Source organism: Vombatus ursinus, unplaced genomic scaffold (genome assembly GCF_900497805.2).
Source record: "Vombatus ursinus unplaced genomic scaffold, bare-nosed wombat genome assembly UNPS02014841.1, whole genome shotgun sequence".
Lineage (NCBI taxonomy): Eukaryota > Metazoa > Chordata > Mammalia > Diprotodontia > Vombatidae > Vombatus > Vombatus ursinus.
In genome coordinates this window covers 21,403,365-21,421,887 of record NW_020954619.1, presented here as the reverse complement: position 1 = coordinate 21,421,887, position 18,523 = coordinate 21,403,365, and the positions used below count along the sequence as shown (strand labels likewise).

Below are 18,523 nucleotides of genomic sequence, written 5' to 3'. Positions count from 1 at the left end.
GTTTTTGAAGGATAAATAGGAATGTGAAAGGGGAAGATCATTTTGATTGGTCAAACAAGACCAGCAAAGGCTTGAGATTGGGAAATGTAGTGAGAAATCAAGGCTTAAGATAGAAATTTGAGAGGAAAAATATAAAGCTTTTATATAAAAAAATCTTTACAAATTATAGTAATTTAATTATAGTTATCATCATTATAGCAAGCACTTATATAACGCTTTAAGGTTTGCAAAGTCCTTTACAATATTATCTTATTTCAGCCTCCTAACAACCCTGTTAGGTAGGTGCTATTATTATCCCCATTTTATAGATGAGGAAACTGAAGTAGATGGGTTAAGTGATTTGCCCCGGGTCCCACAGCTTTTAAATATCTGATGTTTGGATTCTTCCTCCTCTTCTTCTTCATCATCAGAAATGAATTTGAGTCATGATCAAATACAAAATGTTCTGTTTGGCATTAAAATTCTTTCATAGACCGTCCAGTCTTCTTATGCCTTTCTCCCCACCATATACTCTTTGTGTCAGTGATACTGACATCCTTAATGTTCCCTAAACAAGACACTCCATCTCTGACCCCTGGGCATTTTCTCTATCTGTCCCCCATACCTGGAATGCTCTCCCTCCTCACCTCTGCTTACTGATCTCCCTGGCTTCCTTTAAGTCCCAATTCAAATTCCTTCTTTTACCAGAAGTCTTCCCCATCTGCTCTTAATCCCAGTACCTTCCCTCTGTTAATTATTTCCTATTTATCTTATGTATAGCTTGCTTTGTAAATATTTATTTACATGTTGTCTTTGCCGTAAGATTGTAAGTTTCTTGAGGGTAGGAACTGTCTTTTGCTTCTTTTTGCATCCTCAGTGCACACCACCTGGCACATTGTAGGTGCTTAATAAAAGTTTATTGATTGATTGATTGTAATCCAATCCAACAAGCATTTATTGAGTGCCTACTATTGTGAAAGGCACAGTATAGTAGACTTTGGTGAGACAGACAAACAAACAAAAAAAAAAACCTAAAGAAAACTTAAAAGAGATTTAAAAAGATTGTAATCTGAGCAGTGATGAGGGGGTACCTTCTAAGAATCAGGGACAGCATGTGTGGAGGTGGTTGCTGACTTCATGGAGCAGCAGGTAGGCTATTTTGGGTAGAAAGTAGAATATGTCAAGGGGAATAATGTGAAAGAAGCTGAGAAAGGCAAAGTTGGAACCAGACGAAGGATTTAATAAAAGATTTAAATGTTAAACTGAAACGTGTATTTTATCCTAGAGGTAATAGGAAGCTATATAAGGTTCTTGAGCAGGAGAGTGATTTGATTAGAATTGTGTTGTAGGCAGATTACTTTTGTTACTGACTGAAGGATGGATTGGAGAAGAGATACCAGAAGCAGGCAATCCATCCTATTAGAAGGCTGTTGAAATGGTCACGGTCAGTGATTTCCAGATTTTTTTGATCTCACCCCATGACAAAAATTTTTTTGAGCTTGCAGCCCCCAATATGTGTATATTTATTTATTTTAAGTTACATATGTGCTACTATATTAATAATTATGTACATTATAAAACTTGTACAAAATGTAAATTTTAAAAGGATGAGATAAAGATGAAACAACATTTGATCCTAGAGTCAATAGAGAGCTAGTACAATACAATTTATTAAGTGGAAGAGTGACATGATCGGTCCTCTCGAGTAGCTGGTGACACAGTGGGTAGAGGGCTAGGCCTGGAGACAGGAAGACCTGAGTTCAAATCCTTTCTCAAATATTTCCTAGCTGTGTGGCCCTGGGCAAGTCACTTCACCTCTTTCTTCCTCCTTCTTTTCAACCTTAAAATGGGGATAATAATACCACGTACCTCTTAGGGTTGTAATGAGAAAGTGAGATGATATGTATAAAGAACAGAGCAAAGTTCCAGAAACTAGTAGATTCTATATACATGTTAGCTATTAAAATTAAATAATTATAATTATAATAATTATTAATATTAGCTGTGGTACAGGAAAATCACTTTGGCAACTATGTGGAGAATGGATTGGAGAGGCTAAAGACTTAAGGCAAAGAGACCAATTAGGAGGCCATCGCACTAATCCAGGCAAGAGGTGATGAGGGACGGAAGTAGAGATGGAGGGAGAAATGGCAGATTCTGGCAATTGATTGGCTATGTGACATGTGGGAGAGTGATGATAATTACATTTATCCTGTCAGTCATTTGGTCAATAAACATTTATTAAGTACCTACTCTGCGATAGGCACTTTACTAAGCAGTAGTGATTACAAAATGAGCAAAAGATACTCCCTACCCTCAAGGAACTTACAGTCTAAGGGAGGAGAGACAACAAGCAAACAAGTATGTACAAATAAGCTATATGCAGGATAAATAGGAAATAATTAACAGAGGAAAGCCTAGAATTGAGAAGGGTTGGGAAAGACTTTCTGTAAAAGAAGGGATTTTAGTTGGGACCTAAAGGGAGCCAGGGAAGGCAGGAGGCAGAGATGAGGAGGAAAAGCATTCCAGGCATGGGGGACAGCCAGAGAAAATGTCTGGAGCCCAATGATGGAGCATTTTGTTCATGGAATAATAAGGAGGCCAGTGTCGCTAGATCGGTGAGTATGTGGTGGGGAATAAGTTGTGAGAGGACTAGAAAGGTAAAAGAGGGTTACTGGAAGGATGGTGGTATCCTTCACTGTAATAGGGAAGTTTGGAAGAGGAAGGAAAGATAATATAACAAGACTGTCAATATTAAACACAACGCATCCTTTACTGCTCATCCTGTATGACTTGCTCTGTCCTATCTTCATGAAAAGGGGAGAGGTGGAGCTCTTACTCACCAATCACTGCTCTCCAAGGACACCTGCCCCAGTAAGGAAGAGATGGTGGTGGGTGGGAGGGTGAGCACTAAAATTTTCCCAGTAGCATCTGTGCCACTGCTGGTGTAGCAGTTAGAGCATAACTGTCCTGGGAGGCTGCCACCTGGCTCAGAAGAGGACAGGGAGAGGGCATAGTGAGGGGAGTGTTAGTGCGTGAAGATAGGTGTAATTCTATTGGAGATAAGCTCTGTGATTAGCTATCCTGGGTGGAGCGGGTTGCAGCCCATCTTACCATCCTTGGATGGGTTGCACATCCTTTCCCACTTTGGTAACCACTGGTCTAAATTAGCCATGATGAGGACCTGAACTAGGGTGAAAGCCATGTTTAAGTGGAGGAAAAAGGATGGATGGAAGATATATTGTGAAAATGGAATGTGCAATACTTGGAGACTGGCTGTGGAGAGAGAAGAGTCTGGGATGACCCTGAGGTTACAAGTTGGATGAGTGGAAGGACCCTCAGTAAAAATGAGGAACTTTGGAAGAAGGTTGTGTTTGTAGGGGGAAAATATGTTTTATAAGCTGCAGCATTGTTCAGCAACCTTTTTTACATCAAGATGTGGGACTTTAAAGAGAAACTTCTGAAGGCGGTGAAAAATGAGATCTTGAGCAAACCTTATCTCTATGGTTTTCTTTAATGTGATGCAATCCTGCAGCATTCCATTCTCCTTGAGACTGTAGCTAAGGCCAATTTCTAATTGCTTGCCATTCTTCCAAGTTTAATTATTAATGGTTTCTCTTTGTGGTGAAATGATGTGCTTACGAACAAATGCTGTGCCAATACTTTTACAGTTTAATTTGAGGAAGAATAAAGTCCTTTAGGCTCAAATGTGAGAAGCATTTTTTTTTTGCCGTGACTTTGATCAGTTTGTTTTGTTTGTGACAGGGAGGGCTATGGAAGGCCAGAAAGCCACATCAAATCATTGCTCAGAAGAGAGCAGCAACTTTCTGGACCTTTCCCCAACCTATGACATAGCACAGCAGCTACAACAGAAGCCTAGGCATGAGGCCAGTAGTGAGACTTCTAGTTCTATGGACATTCTTGCTTCTTTTTCTCTGGATTCAGGTAAGAAGCAGACATTAAAAAAACAAAACAAAACAAAGAAACCAGAACACAAAGTATGTGGGTACATGAGGTGTTTTCCTCGCCAAACATCAATAGCTTGCCTTAGAAAATCATTTGTTTAAACAAAGTTGAAGGGACAAATTTCAAAGGCAAGTCTCTACTTAGAATTGGAAGTACCATTGGACCAATCAATCAAGTGCCCTAAGGATGTCTCAGGGCAGAGATACAACCTTTGGATAAAAATGCTGATCTTCAGTAACAGTGAGATACCTTCTGAAATCTATCTAGGGAATTTTAAATGTTGAGAACAGCCGCATTGGTGATTGAGTCAAATAGGGAGTGGAGTGTTTTCAAACCTTAGGAAGAAATAACTGAGCTGCTTCTCTGATTTAGATAATGTAGATTTTTAAAAAAGACTCTAATGTCCCCCTTGGAAAATAACTCCTTTGAATTTAAGTAGCATCTTTGCTTAATAGAGTTAAGCCTCTTATTAAAATTTAAGATAGCATCATTTATACATTAATAGGAATAGGAAAGACTAACACTGTGTCCTTGGGACCTAGGTAAAATTATGAAGTACACAAAGTTTGAATTCATTCTTCCCCTACCCCTACTATTCTAGCTTGAACTGTGTACTTTATCCCCTAATTTGCTTCCTGCTTCCGCTCACCTCCCAGAGGAATCTGATTTCCTTGTGATTCTCAGTGTGAAAAACTACTCATCATTGTGTGTGTGTGTGTGTGTGTGTGTGTGTGTGTGTTTGTGTGTTCGCATGTTGTGGAGGTGAGCATGGAGAGGTCTTCTTCATGCTGTTGAATATCATGGTACATCAGTGCTGTTCCTTTGTCTTGGAATGAACTTCTGCAATTTTCTCCCCTAAATCTTCCCATATCTAGATCCTATCTATTCTTCAAGACCCAACTCCAAAGCACACTTCTTCCAGGTATCATCAATCAGTTCTCTAGTTGGAATATTACCTTGCTTAGAATTCTTGTAGCATTTATACTATTGTGGTTACTACTCATGTGGTACTTATTATATGTGGTATTATTGTATACCTGTCTTATATCTCCCCTGCTAGGCCAATTTTAAGTGCTTAGAGAACAGGAGCTGGGTTATTGTAGAGTTCTTTGCATGTAATAGGCAATCAAAATATATTTTGAATGTATTCTACTTAAGCATTATAGTAATTTGTCACTGGATGTATGTTACGATTTTTAAAATAATTAATGAGAAGGAAAGAGTGCTATGTTGTTGTTCAGTTATTTTTCAGTCATGTGTGACTCTTTGTGACTCTATTTGGGGTTTTCTTTTTTTTTCCTTTTCTTTTTTTTTTGTTTTTGTTTTTAGGCAATTGGGGTTAAGTGACTTGCCCAGGGTCACATAGCTAGTAAGTGTCAAGTGTTTGGTCCAAGGTCAGATTTGAACTCAGGTCCTCCTGACTTCAGGGCTGGTGCTCTATCCACTGCGCCACCTAGCTGTCCCTATTTGGGATTTTCTTGACAAACCACTGAAGTGGTTTGCCATTTCCTTCTCCAGCCCAATTTACAGAGGGGCAAACTAAGACTAATAGGGTTAAGTGACTTACCTGGGATCACACATTTAGTAAGTGTCTGAGGCTATATTTGAACTCATGTAGATGAGCCATCCTGACTCCCAAACCCGGTGCTCTATCCACTGTACCACCTAGCTGTCCCTACAGCTATGCTACACTTTCTTACTAAGACAAAATTGCTATTATAACAAAGAAGGAATGGCCTGTATAAGGCCACCATCGAATCAGATATAATTCCTAGAAAAAATGTTTTGGATTTTTTTTGTTTGCCTCCACTATATTTTCATGCTGAGAAGATGACCTGAAAAATCACTTAATCGAACTTTTAAAAATTTTTCTATATTGAGGAAATGGTGATGAGAGAAGTTAAATGAGTTGTTGAAGTCCCAGAAGTAGCAAGGGGAAGCTCTGGCATTTGCGTCTGGATCTTCTGACTCTAAATCCTAAACTCTACTGCATCCTGCCTCCTTTCTTCCTGTAGAGGTGATCTTTATTTCTCGAAGACTTTGCCAGGGGAGCACAAGCTGTGGAAAGACCTACGAGCTAGAAAGCGTGGTCCTGGTAATAGACTTCTCCCTTTGGCTGAGGACTAGCCTCCTTTGAAAAAACTCATCAGGTTGGCCACCAGCTGATGGATTTTTCTGATCCTAACCTTTCAGGAAGTTTGTCCATTAAAGTCATACTCCCATTTTTTAAACTAAGCAGGAAATTAATGCAATCTGGAATGGGTTTTACTAAACTGTTGCATTTTTTCAAAGGGAATTTTACCTCTGATGGGAAAAAATTACTGGAAATGCCTTTGATGTATCCTTAAACGGTTATTTATTTTTATCCCAAACATCATTCTTTTGGGTCACAGGAAGTACCTGTTGCTACAGAGAGAAAATGTTTTACATATGCAGTTGATTTTAAAAGGATTATTATTTCCAGTCTGGCCCTTACCAGGAAACATGTTTTCAGGTGATAGTTTTAAATATAGGGCAGTAATTCATGAACTGCCCAACTTGTCCTCACTATAATCTGCCTGTATTTTCAAATTTATGAAATTGTCCTTTGTTCTTTAATCTTACATTACTTCGTCGATCCAAATTGTTTTGCAATTTATTTATTTTAATTTTTATAATAAATGATATATATAATATAAATATAATATAACTTTTATAATTATTTTTTATAGCTTTTATAATATATATTTTTATAAATTTATTTATTTTTACTTTTATAATCTTTTCCCACATCTTAGTTATAGTATTTCATAATTTATAAGCTCTCCCAACTGTCTTCAATCGGTAATCCCTGTTTTTTCTCTAAACAGAGTCCGGGTATCTGAGGAGCCTTTTATAAATACTAAATTTACTTGATGTTTTAATACTGATGCTCTAAGAGCCTTGCATTACACGTATGTGACTCCAAAGCCAGTTTAGCATATACTTTCTTTCTGTTTAAAAAATTTTTTTTTTAAATTTTTAGGCAATTGGGGTTAAGTGATTTGCCCAGGGACACACAGCTAGCAAGTGTCAAGTGTTTGGTCTGAGGCTGGATTTGAACTCAGGTCCTCCAGACTTCAGGGCCAGTGCTTATCCATTGCACCGCCTAACTACCCCATATATATTTTCTTTTTTTTCCTTTGGAAAGGGGCTTAAAGGGAAAGATTAGAGTCATTCAAGATCTTAGCATTTTAGGAAGTTGCTTTTAGTGATGAGAGACGGATGGCATAGTGGAGAGAGAGTTGTCCTTGGAGCCAGGAAGACCTGAGTTCAAATTCTCCTCTGACACAAACTGGCTGTAGGATACTAGGCAAGTCATTTAACCTCTTAGTGCTTTAGGCAAGTCTCTTAAAGTTGAGAAGGTGCTGATTTAAATTTATAGAAGATATTATCTATCCCTAGCCCTCTGCAATAGAAGTTTGAAAACTAACTGGCATCCTGGGATTTGTAATTAAAGATTGTAATTAAAGATTCCTTCTCAGCCTTGAAAGTGATTTAGGTCTGTTGAGATCTTTATTCTAGAAGGTGGGCTTATGTCTTTCCCAGGTGTTCTTAAAAAGACACAAACAGCGTACAACAGAGCAGAGGCTCAAAGCTAAGAGGGGATATGCTTGTCCCTTTGAACTACAAATCTCAGAATGCCAGTCAATTTAAAAATCCATATTAAACTTCTTTTAGGGAATAGGGGAATGGGACATGAAATTTTTTTAGGGGAAATCTTGGGTTTAGGATAACCATATCCTTTTTTCCTAATTATTACCCACTTTTCATTCATGGGCAACTTGGTAAGTTAGTCAGCTACATTTATTGGACCTTCAGTGGGTTCATAGCAGTGTATTTGCTGCTATGAAAAGCGTTTAAAGGCAATGTTCTTGCTTTGGACAAGATTACAGGGTAGTTTCAGAGACCTGGAACACAGACATGGAAGGCATATACAACTCAAGAGCATTTATTTACTTTTTGCCTGGTAAAACTATCTTGGTAGACAGGCTAAATGAGGTTGAGACTCACTGACAGGCCTCAAACCTATCAGTAAGTTAGAGGAATGTCTACCCCAAGCATGTGAAGATTTCCCTTGGGATGGACAGATCAGAACAGTTTGTTCCAATGGCCATGAAGGCAGGTAAAGTAGATGCCGTGCTTAGAGCGTGGTCAGACATCGAAGACACCAAGGTCATCTATTGCATCCTGGGCTATTGCTAGTCATTTTGACTTTTGTCTCACCACTGGACTTCGATGACTCAGAATGAATGAGGCTGATGACTTTGTACAACTATGCCTCACTTAAATTCAACTCGTGCATAAAGTGATGATATCTTTGTTATATCATTAGTCCTCTTCAAAAACGAAGACTCAACAACAACAACAACAATTTACATAGAAACTAACATGAAAAGTTAACAGGTTGTAGGCTCTAATAAAATGATAAGTCAAATGGAATTAGTGAGTATTTTAAAAGAAGGAAAATAAAATGTTCGTATTCTTTTGACCCAGAAATCCCGTTGCTCAGCGTTTAACCCAAGGAGGATAAATACAGAAACAGAAGTCCCATGTGTAGCAAAATATTTATAGCAACATTTCTTATAGTAGCAAATAATTGAAAGCAAAGTAGATCTCAATTGACTGGGCAATGGCTGAACAATGGCTAACTCTCTGTTATTGAGAGTTGTTTTTTTAATTGATGCTTTTTGCAAAACACTATCACTTTACCATAACCACCCCTATCCCACAGTAGAGCCCTCCTTTGCAACAGGGAAAAGCAGACTCCCGTCAATCATTGTCTGACAGCATTCCACACTGATTAGCTCTTAACTGGGCAGCTAAGTGGCTCAGTGGATAGAGTGCTGGTCTGGAGTTAGGAAGACCTGAGTTCAAATAGCTGGGTGACCCTGGGCAAGTCATTTAACTCTGTTTGCCTTAGTTCCTCATCTGTAAAATGAGCTGGAGGAGGAAATGGCAAACCACTCCAATATCTTTGCCAAGAAAAGGGAGTTGGAGAATTGGACGCAGTGGAAATGACTGAACAGGAAAACATCAGCAAAGCTATTAACTCTCTCCTGAAAAGAGCAAAGTAGGTTTTATTAGCAGCCTTTTGGAATCAAGACGAATATTGCATTAATTTAAACTCTAATATATTTTAATGATGTTTTCTTTTAAGTTTCTGTGAAAACTGTATGTGTATAAACTTCTCTAGTTGCCTTTTTCACATTGAATTGGTTCACACAAGTGTTCCCATATTTCTCTGAATTCTTCATCTTTGGCATTTCTGATTTTGCTATAACATTCTATTGCATTCATATCCCAGAATTTGTTCAGTTAATCCCAAGTCAGTGGAAAGCACCTAGTTTTCAGATTCTTTGCTACCACAAAACTGCCACTATAAATAGTTTGACAAACTTGCAGAATTTAAGGTCAGAAGGGACCTCAGTGGCTGTCTAGTTCTACCCATATTCTCCCCTATAACATTCCAAAAAGTGCTCATCTAGCCCCTGAAAGGGCAGTCCACCCACTGCCTCTCTGTAGTGTGTGTGTGTGTGTGTGTGTGTGTGTGTGTGTATGTATATATGTATGTATGTATATGTATATGTGTATGTATATATATGTATATGTATATATATTGTGGACAGCTCTAAGTTTTGTCCAGCATGCAGCTCAAAATGGCCTCTTTGACACATCTATTGTTTTTCATTCTGACTTCTGGGAACAAAGCAAGCCCAACACCTCCTCCACATGCTTCAAGATTGCCATCTCGTCCCCCTTTCTTTCTTTTCTTCTCTTTATTCTCTCAAGTTTATCAAATGTTTCTTTTAAATAGTGGTGCTCAGAACTGAACACTGTAGTCCTGAGGAGCTCTGATGAGGGAGGAATATACTGGGACAAGCACATCCCTCTTTCTGGAACCTCAGCTCCTCCTAATGCAACATAAGATCCCATTAGCTTTTACTGCTACTACGTGACACTGCTGAAACGTATTAAGCTCGTAGTCAATTAAAAACTCCTAAATATCTTTGAGAACAACTGCTGTCTAACCATGCCACTTCCATCTTACATGTATGGAGTTGATTTTTTTTCTTCTTCTTTTTTTCTTGGTACCTAAGTGTAAGACTTTACATCAGACCTTCACAACTTGGCCGAAGGTTCAGGCACCAGATAGGTTAGACTACAGACAGACCGACAATGGGTGGTTGCCACGCGTCATGTGATAAACCTGAGAGTATGCAGTGGCAACCCCACATTTTTTTGAGGGCTGCCCTGAAATCCTATGACGGGCCGTATGTTGTACAGGCCTGCTTTATATGTATCCCCATTGAATTTCATCTTATTAGATTTAGTCAAATATTCTTGCCCAGGGTCAGCAAAACTAAGGTTTACATTTGGCCTGCAGCCTGTTTTTTGTACAGCCTACAAGTCAAGAATGGTTTTTACGTTTTAAATAATGTTTTGGTGTATTTAAAACTATAAAAGCTGTTTTTAGCTGGGAGTGGGAGGGAGTGGAGAGGACCTTACAAAAGCAAAGAGTGGGCTGGATTTGACCCTTAGGTTGTAGTTTACCAATTGCTGCACTATGCTGTCAAGTTCTTTTTTGATTTTAATTCTTTTATCCATTATGTTATCTATTCTTCCTGGCTTTGAGTCCTCTGCAAATTTGATGAGCTTGCCATCTATGCTTTTATTCAAGTCATTTATAAAAATATTAAACAGCCTGGTGTCAAGAGTACTCCACTGGAGACCGTGTGTTAAATTGATATTGAATGATTAGCCAGTATACTTTGAGTTTCGTCACCCAACTCATTCTGAATCCTTCAGTCTTACTGTTTAGTCTGTATTTCTCCATCTTCTCCACAAGAACAGTATGAAATTCTTCACAGCACAGTGCCTGGCATGTAACAGGCACTTAATAAATGTCTGTTGACTGTTGCCTACTTCATCAAAAAATTTGCTGATATCTACAGCATTTCCCTCAACTACTAGTTTAGCAATCTTGTCAAAAAAAAGAAATAAAGTTAGTCTAGTATTGACGGGCTATAGGCCCTGGAAACCCTCCTCCCCCTCCAACTTCTGGACTCTTCCACACGGGCCTGGTGTTTGCCTGAGGCTCATCTCAGTATAATCCTTTGAACTGTTCTTGCATTGTGGCTTTTACCCTGCCCCAATCTCCAATTCTCTGTTACCTCTAACCCAGCCCAGCCCTCCTTGTCTGCACCTGGTCCCACCCAAGACCACTACTTCTTGATTCCATCTAGACCCCTTCCACATGGCCCAGGTCCCTGGCATTTGCCTGGGGCACCTGGCCTTTCCCCATCCTTCTCTGTTACCTCCCAGTCAACCCAGACCACTTGTCCACTCCTAGATCACATTCAGATCTTCCCACAGTCTTTCTGTATATAAGGTCCATCTTGCCCCCCATTAAATTGCTCAGATTCCATTAGAGTCTGGCTTAGTTGTATTCTCATTACAAAGGCTCGGATTCTTAAAATCTGGACAGTAGGGCAGATTCTTAAAATCTCGCCCCAATTGGTGTTTTAATAAACCTTGTCTCTGACTGAGAGAAGAATTTAGTCAAATTCATTCACAGCAGGACCCACATCTTCTACCCTTGAATTTTGGGCTTCTCAGCACCCCTAGACCTCAACAGTATGATCTTTTTTTTTTCTTCTTAAATTTCAGTATGCTTTTATTTTAAAACAGCTCACAACACTAAACTCAGTCCTATTGTGCCATTGTACAAGCTACAAATGCTTGTTTGGCAGCTGAGGGACAATTTTTAGGAGCATATTTGAAAAGTGAGTAAAATCCATATAACGTAAATATTCATATAGTTTCCGTAGGAACAGGTGTGTGATCCCATCTTTCTCTTCCATGTTGTTGCATTTGTGCCAACCCTATTCTTGCTATTGTTTTCTTTTTTAAAAATTATTTAATATTTTATTTTTCCCCAGTTACATATAAAAACAATTTTTAATATTCATTTTTAAAACTTTGAGTTACAAATTCTCTCCCTTCCTCCTTCCTCCCCTCTCCTTGTTGAGAAGGCAAGCAGTTCAGTATAGGTTATACATGTGTAGTCATGTAAAACATTTCCATATTAATCTTGTAGTGAAAGAAAATGTAGACCAAAAAAAAAAACCCTTAAGAAAGATAAAGTAAAAAAAGTATGCTTCAATATGTACTCAGTCACCCTCTGTTCTTTCTCTGGGGATGGAGAGCATTTTGCATTATAAGTCCTTCAGAATTGTCGTGGATCATTGTATTGCTGAGAATAGCGAAGTCATTCACAGCAGATCATCTTATGATATTGCTGTTACTTTGTACACAGTGCATTTCACTTAGTATCAGCTCATGTAAGTCTTTCCAGGTTTATGCCAATTCTATTCTTTAAAAGTATTTTGAAAACTCTAGCAGGAATAAGTTAATGGTCCCCCAGAATGCTGTAATTTAAGCTAAACTTACAATTAATAGCTACTAATAGCATCTATACATTAATATAATCTGAAGTACAAGTTGTTGAGTGATATTGGTATTCTACTTTGCCAAGCACAGGACAGTGACCAAGTGCTGATATCCTGATCCTCTATTTCTGCCCGAAAACCTTGGTTCTTGATTTGTTACAGACATTGCCATGCTGGCCCAGACATCACATAATAAATGGTGGGTCTCTGGAATCCATTGAAAGTAGAAGCAGTAGCAACAGTATAATCACCCATGTTTTCAAACACCATCCAATCTCCCACATGCTTTTCTGGTAAATCATAGCATTCAACAATCCACTCAAGGCCATTACATAGTAGTCCCCTTATGCTAGAAGAGTTATACTTCTCATCTGGTTTGGGTCTCTTTTGTAGAATAGGTTTCACTTGTGCATGATCAAACAGGATAGAATTAAATGATCCATATACTCCATCATTTACATAGTACATAAAGATTTGGTCATTTGCCTCATCTTTATCATCAGAATTTGTCTGTTCCTGTAATACAATTATTTTTTTTTTGGCTTTGATATTAACTCTAAGAGTGAAAACTGATGCAACATACTATCTGCCTGGTTCAGCTATGATTCTCATTCCAGAGTCAGAGGGAAATATTTGTCTAGTGTCGGATTAATTACACCTGAGAACTCTTTAAACTTAAGCTTTGCATCCTCAGAGCCAGGAAAGCCACTACCAATGTCAAGAAGATATCTGTTGAAACTAAACTCCACCCCAATGTCAAAGACACGTCAGGTATCAGAAACTGCTTGGAAGAAGGTTTCTGGATCAGCACAACCATTTTCTACATGGAAACTGACTACAATAACATCAGTATTCAGTTCCTTTGCCCACTCAGGGAGTAGCCTAGTAGTTTTGAGAGTAGCACCAAATGTAACACTTAGACGATAAACAGCTTTGGGGTCATCAGTGGCGATCCTCAAGACCAACTTTGCCTTTGGATGAGGCCTGGCAACTTTCATTAATTCATAATGCACTCTCAAAGGTCATCATTTGTTCTCGATTGTTGGCAGTGTACTTAATGTGTGGCACTTGTTTGCATGGATTTGCATAGATTATCCTCTCTGGAGGCACCCCGAGACCCTGTACTAATTGTATATCAGTCTTGTCAGCACAATCAAATTCTGCTCCTGTAGCAGCAAGTGTCTTCACTATAGCTTTGCTTTCATTATATTTAATAGCATAAAAAGGAGTTACTGGAGGAAGAGCTTTGTACCACATCAGGTGTTTCTTTAGGATATCACCAACATCAGCAACATAGAAGGCATCTTTATCATCATCAGAAGAAACTTTCTGGTTCAAAATATCCTTAGCAGTAAAGTCTTCATCAAGAAAATTGAAGTTAAATTCATCGTTGCTAGAGCTGTTCATGGTATCTTGGTGTTCCTCCAAAGTACAACAAAATAGAAAACTAAGAGATGGAATTTAAAGACAAGCTATTACCAGCTTTGTTAAATACAGGGCTATAATTGTGCCTTCACTGGAGCTGTTTCACTGCAGGTGTTCTTAAAGGACATGGACATCCATCCCCATGGAGATGCTCAGGATGGATGGAATTCAACAGTTATAACACCTTTCTCCAGTCACCTCTCCTGTTCAGCTGCCTCATGGCCCTCTGGAGGATGGTGCAGAGCTGCCAGCCTGAACATAGCACAAAAGCTGGTGACGGAGGCGGAAGGGGTCTGACCATAATCTGTTCATGATAATGCCATTTTGACTCTTCATAATCACTCTTTTCCTTCCTAGATGTTTGACAACCATCTTGAATCAAAGTTAAACTCACTGTCCTGTAGTCGGTATATTGTTCTCTTCCATTTTCTTAAAAATAGAAGCATTTGCCCTTCTCGCACCTGTCCTGTCTTTCACGATCTTACAAATATCAGACCCTGTCTCCGCAGTCACATTGGCCATTTCTTTCAGGACCTGAGGATGTAGGTCATCTAGGCCAGGTAACTTGAATTTTTTTTTTTTATTTTTTTTTAAATTTTCATTTAATTTATTTATTTCATTTAATTTATTTCTCCTAAGACCTTCTTCTTGCAATTTCCAGAGAGAAATACAAAACAAGAAGCCGACTTGGTTTCAAATACATAAACAGCGTGCTGGAGTATTAAGCGTTTACTGAAAACATTATTAGAGAAGAATTTCAGCTTACTCCAGGGCACTTCAGTATTCCTGAGGAATAACTATGATTTCTCTTCCTCCCACTGGGATGTTCTCAGTCATAAGTCACTGCTCTTTCACATATTTTCCATGCAGAAGATACGGGGCCTGGAAATCACGCTGACAGTTGGAGTAAGCCATTCCCAATCCCACGCCAGAACCAAAGGCTAATGACCACATCCTTCTTTTGAAGAACGTTAAGTGAGAAAACGATTTCCAGTCCAACCCCTGTCCCCGGCTTCATGATAGTGTCAGCCAACCACCGGTCCCCCTTCCTGCCAAGGTCTGTGTCAGGCATGTACCTTCGCAGCAGCTGCGGCCCCTCCAGCCCCTCCAGCTCCCCAGGTAATTTGAATTTAAAGAGCAGCTTAATGCTCTCTTACTATTTCCTTATTTGCTTTTGCTATTAACTCCCTATTAGTTTGGTCATTTCCAGTACAAAAATTATCCACGTTATTTTGGTTATTCAGATTATTTGCTTCTCAGGGTGGGGCTGCAATAGTCATGCACAGTTCAATCACTGCAAGAGCTGCCATAGGGCACTGCTCAAAGCTTGAACTAACAGTTTAGACCTCCCTCATGACATCCCATACATTGCAGGAAACAAACTAGCCTGAGTTCACTATGTAGTTCACAACCTCCCACTACCTTGGCCTTATCCTATCTTGTTTCATTTTGTCTTGGATTAAAATTGTAGAATTTATAATGCAATATTTCACATATTCATCAGAAGTGGTCCCTTTCCCCATTCCCATTAGGGTTCTTATCTCTTTCCCAACTTCATTTGACCCAGAAGAATATAAACTCTCATAGATTAGATTACCTTTACTAAGCGGACTCAGAAATATTCCTTCCACTACAATGGCTAAAGATTCAAGTACTGATTATATCTTATCCTTTGAAGTCTAACTATTGTTAAACTATTTAGGGAAGCACAGAAGCATTAAACTGCTGTTTATTTTAAACTTACAGTTGCCTTCATATAGGAAAGAAAATTCTAAATACTCTTCTACCCTAAATTCAAAATACTTATACTACACAGAACTTCCTGCACAGTGTATATAGAGAATGTTCTTCACTATAAACTGCTTAGGTAAAGGTCTGAAATCTTCACTTCCCCAGGTGACTTTTTAGGTAAATACTTTCTAGTGCCCTACTTTTACAATCATTAAAAAGAGAGGAATTTTCTTTCCATAGTCATGATTGATCCTAGTGCCTTGGTGAACAGCTCACCGAAGCATTCAAGGTTGGGAGCTGTCTTAGTCTCAAACTGCGACCTGGGATCAACCTTAGTTTAAAAAGGACAAAGTCACCCACTGCATCCTGGGCCATTGACAGTTGTTACGAGTTTTGTCTTGCCCCTGGATTTCATGAGTCTAGAGGAGAGTGAGACTGAGTACTTTGCACAGCTCTGCCTTATTTAAATCTAATTTTTGTGCATGTCAGGAATTATCCTTGTAATGTCATTAGTCTTCTTCAAGAATGAAAGATGAATGACAACAACAATTTTTGGTCACTTATTTGGGGGATTGGGGGCTAGATGCCAGATTTTAGATTTTTAAATTTTTTTAATTTATTCCTCGAAAAGCTGGGACAATTCACTTTTGTCCTATGTAGTTTTCATCTATGATTTCTTGAATATAGCTCAGAAAAAAACTGGCTTTAAAAAACCTATTGTATTTCATATGGAGCTACTTGAGTAGCCCTTAAACCCAAATCACTCTAGCTTTTATTGAATACCTAATAATAGCAGCTCAAGCCTCTGTGGCTCACTGTTAAGGTTTTGATGGCTTAGGATGAGTGTAAATAGCAATTCTTTTCTATTTTAGCTAGAAATTCTGAGAATCTTCCCCTCCTAGAATATTTTTGTGACAGTGATTTGGGCCATCTTTTGTCTTGATTCTTACCTAGCCCTTAGTCATTGACTAGGCATATGTATTTGTTGTGTCTTGCTTTAGAGTGTAAGCTCCTTGAGGGCAGGGTCTGTCTCTGCCTCTTTTTCTTTTTTTAATTTCCAGTGCTTAGCACAGTGCCTGTTTTGATTGATAGAAATGTCAGGCAGTGCTTGGCCTTGGTCTGTGTTATTTGGAATCTTGTTGCTATGTTCCACCTGGCATTACATGCTATATTCTTCTAGGATCAAAGGGACAGCTCAGTCTGGGGAACTTCAAACTTTTCAGCTTAGGGCCCTACGCAGTCTTATCTAAGGTTCAGTCTGATTGATCATTGTCCTAAATTTTCTAGGATCTAGATTCCAGTTTGGGTTTAGGCAGTACTACAGTGGACTTACCCTTCAGTGGTGCTCCAGTAGGCAGTTACTGCCCTCAGCCTCTGTCACCTCTGCAAGTTCAGAGCGTCAGAGCTGCAGCACAGTTCCTGCCCTGGTCACTTGCTTCAGGGCAGAGTTTGCTATCTTGAGGTGGAAGAAGGATCCACTGTGTTTTCTCCTTAAATTTCCCTGTCACTTCTTGTTCTGGGGCTCTTCTTAGATCTTTGTTGGAGTGATTGTGGGGAGAGGTTGGCCATTCTGCTCTGACATTGGTTGGTCTCCCTCCCTGGGCTTTCAGCAGATCTCTGGCTCTGTTGGTCTCAAAAGCACTCAGGCTTGCTCAATTCTCAACTCATGGATTTCACCCCTCTAATGACATTCCTTTAGCCACTCACAGAAAGAAGGCTTTTGTTTGCCTTTGAAACCACACTTTTTTCTTGATCTTTTCCTTCTTTTCTTCTACCAAAAAATCAGCAGAGCTAGAAATAGCTACTTGTGCTCTAATGTGACTGAGATCTTAAAAAGCCTCCATGCGTCTTTTTTATCATTAAAGAAGTATTTTTCCTTTACTTAAAAAAAAATCCCTGTAAGCCTTTTTCAGCAAAACTGTTACTGATTATATCTGCATGCAGTCCCCTTTATGTAATAGCCGGTTGCTACTAGCAATGTCTAAATTAAGATAATGGCTTACATTTATTAGAAAATTTTCTTCTGAAGGGCTTTCTTAATGGGTAAAATATTACTTAAAAGGTGGAACATTTTATACAGCAAATTCGAATTAATTTCATTACAATATATTTTCAGCCATTCACTTATTTCCTGAAAAATATATAAAAAGAAACAGGAAAAGAATGTTACATATAGAAATAAGTCAAAGGGTGATAAAAATACCAGTAGGGCAGCAGTAGTTTCGTGGTACTCTTTGAGGAAGAAAGGGCTAAAACACCACTATGTTTTGAAGTATGTAATAAGCAACTTTAGGAATCCCTTTAATACAGCTACAGATCATTGAACATTACTATACAATCAAATCTCTAAGCACTAAGTTGTATTTGTATCTGATTTCTACTGCCCTCTAGTGATTTCATTTAAATTATTTCTAATATTTTCTTATTAAAAAGAAATGAACTGCAGTGTTGTTATTTTAATGTAATAATGCATAATATTACATAATAATATAATAATTTTTCCTGAACAGGGTCAAAATTCAATGATTGTTATAGCTAATTTTACTCAATCAATGAAATTTGCCAAATTTAACATGTGATAAAGTAATAGCAAGGTATAGTTGTTCCATGTGCATTGCACATTTTTTAGCCTATTTTTAAAATAGCCTCAATAGGTTAATTGTGGGATTGGATACAAACAGCAGGACTGATACTTGATATGTGCCTTTTTACATTTGCAAGAAACAATGTGCCTTATTTGGAAAGATGTAAGCATGAGGTTTAGAAACATATACACTGCCTTTTGGCAAATACTGTTGTTTCTTCCTTCAAAGTGTTTTTTTTTTTTTTCAGATTTGTCTTTTGCTCTTCATTCCTTTTCTGTTCCACACCGTGAGCTGACTTAGAGTAAGAGTAGGTCTTTTATTTCCTATATCACCTAGTACAGAGTTGAACAACCTGGTAAGCGCTCA

General features: G+C 38.5%; 1 protein-coding gene and 2 pseudogenes across 1 annotated transcript in view; 1 reads left to right on the top strand and 2 right to left on the bottom strand.

Annotated features, from left to right (window-relative positions):
* Positions 1-18,523, top strand: part of CHGB (chromogranin B) — a 146,835-nt gene that overhangs the window by 7,682 nt on the left and 120,630 nt on the right. The gene's annotated exons all lie outside the window — the stretch shown is intronic.
* On the bottom strand, positions 12,440-13,823 carry LOC114026627 (annotated as a pseudogene).
* Positions 14,600-14,954, bottom strand: LOC114026630 (annotated as a pseudogene).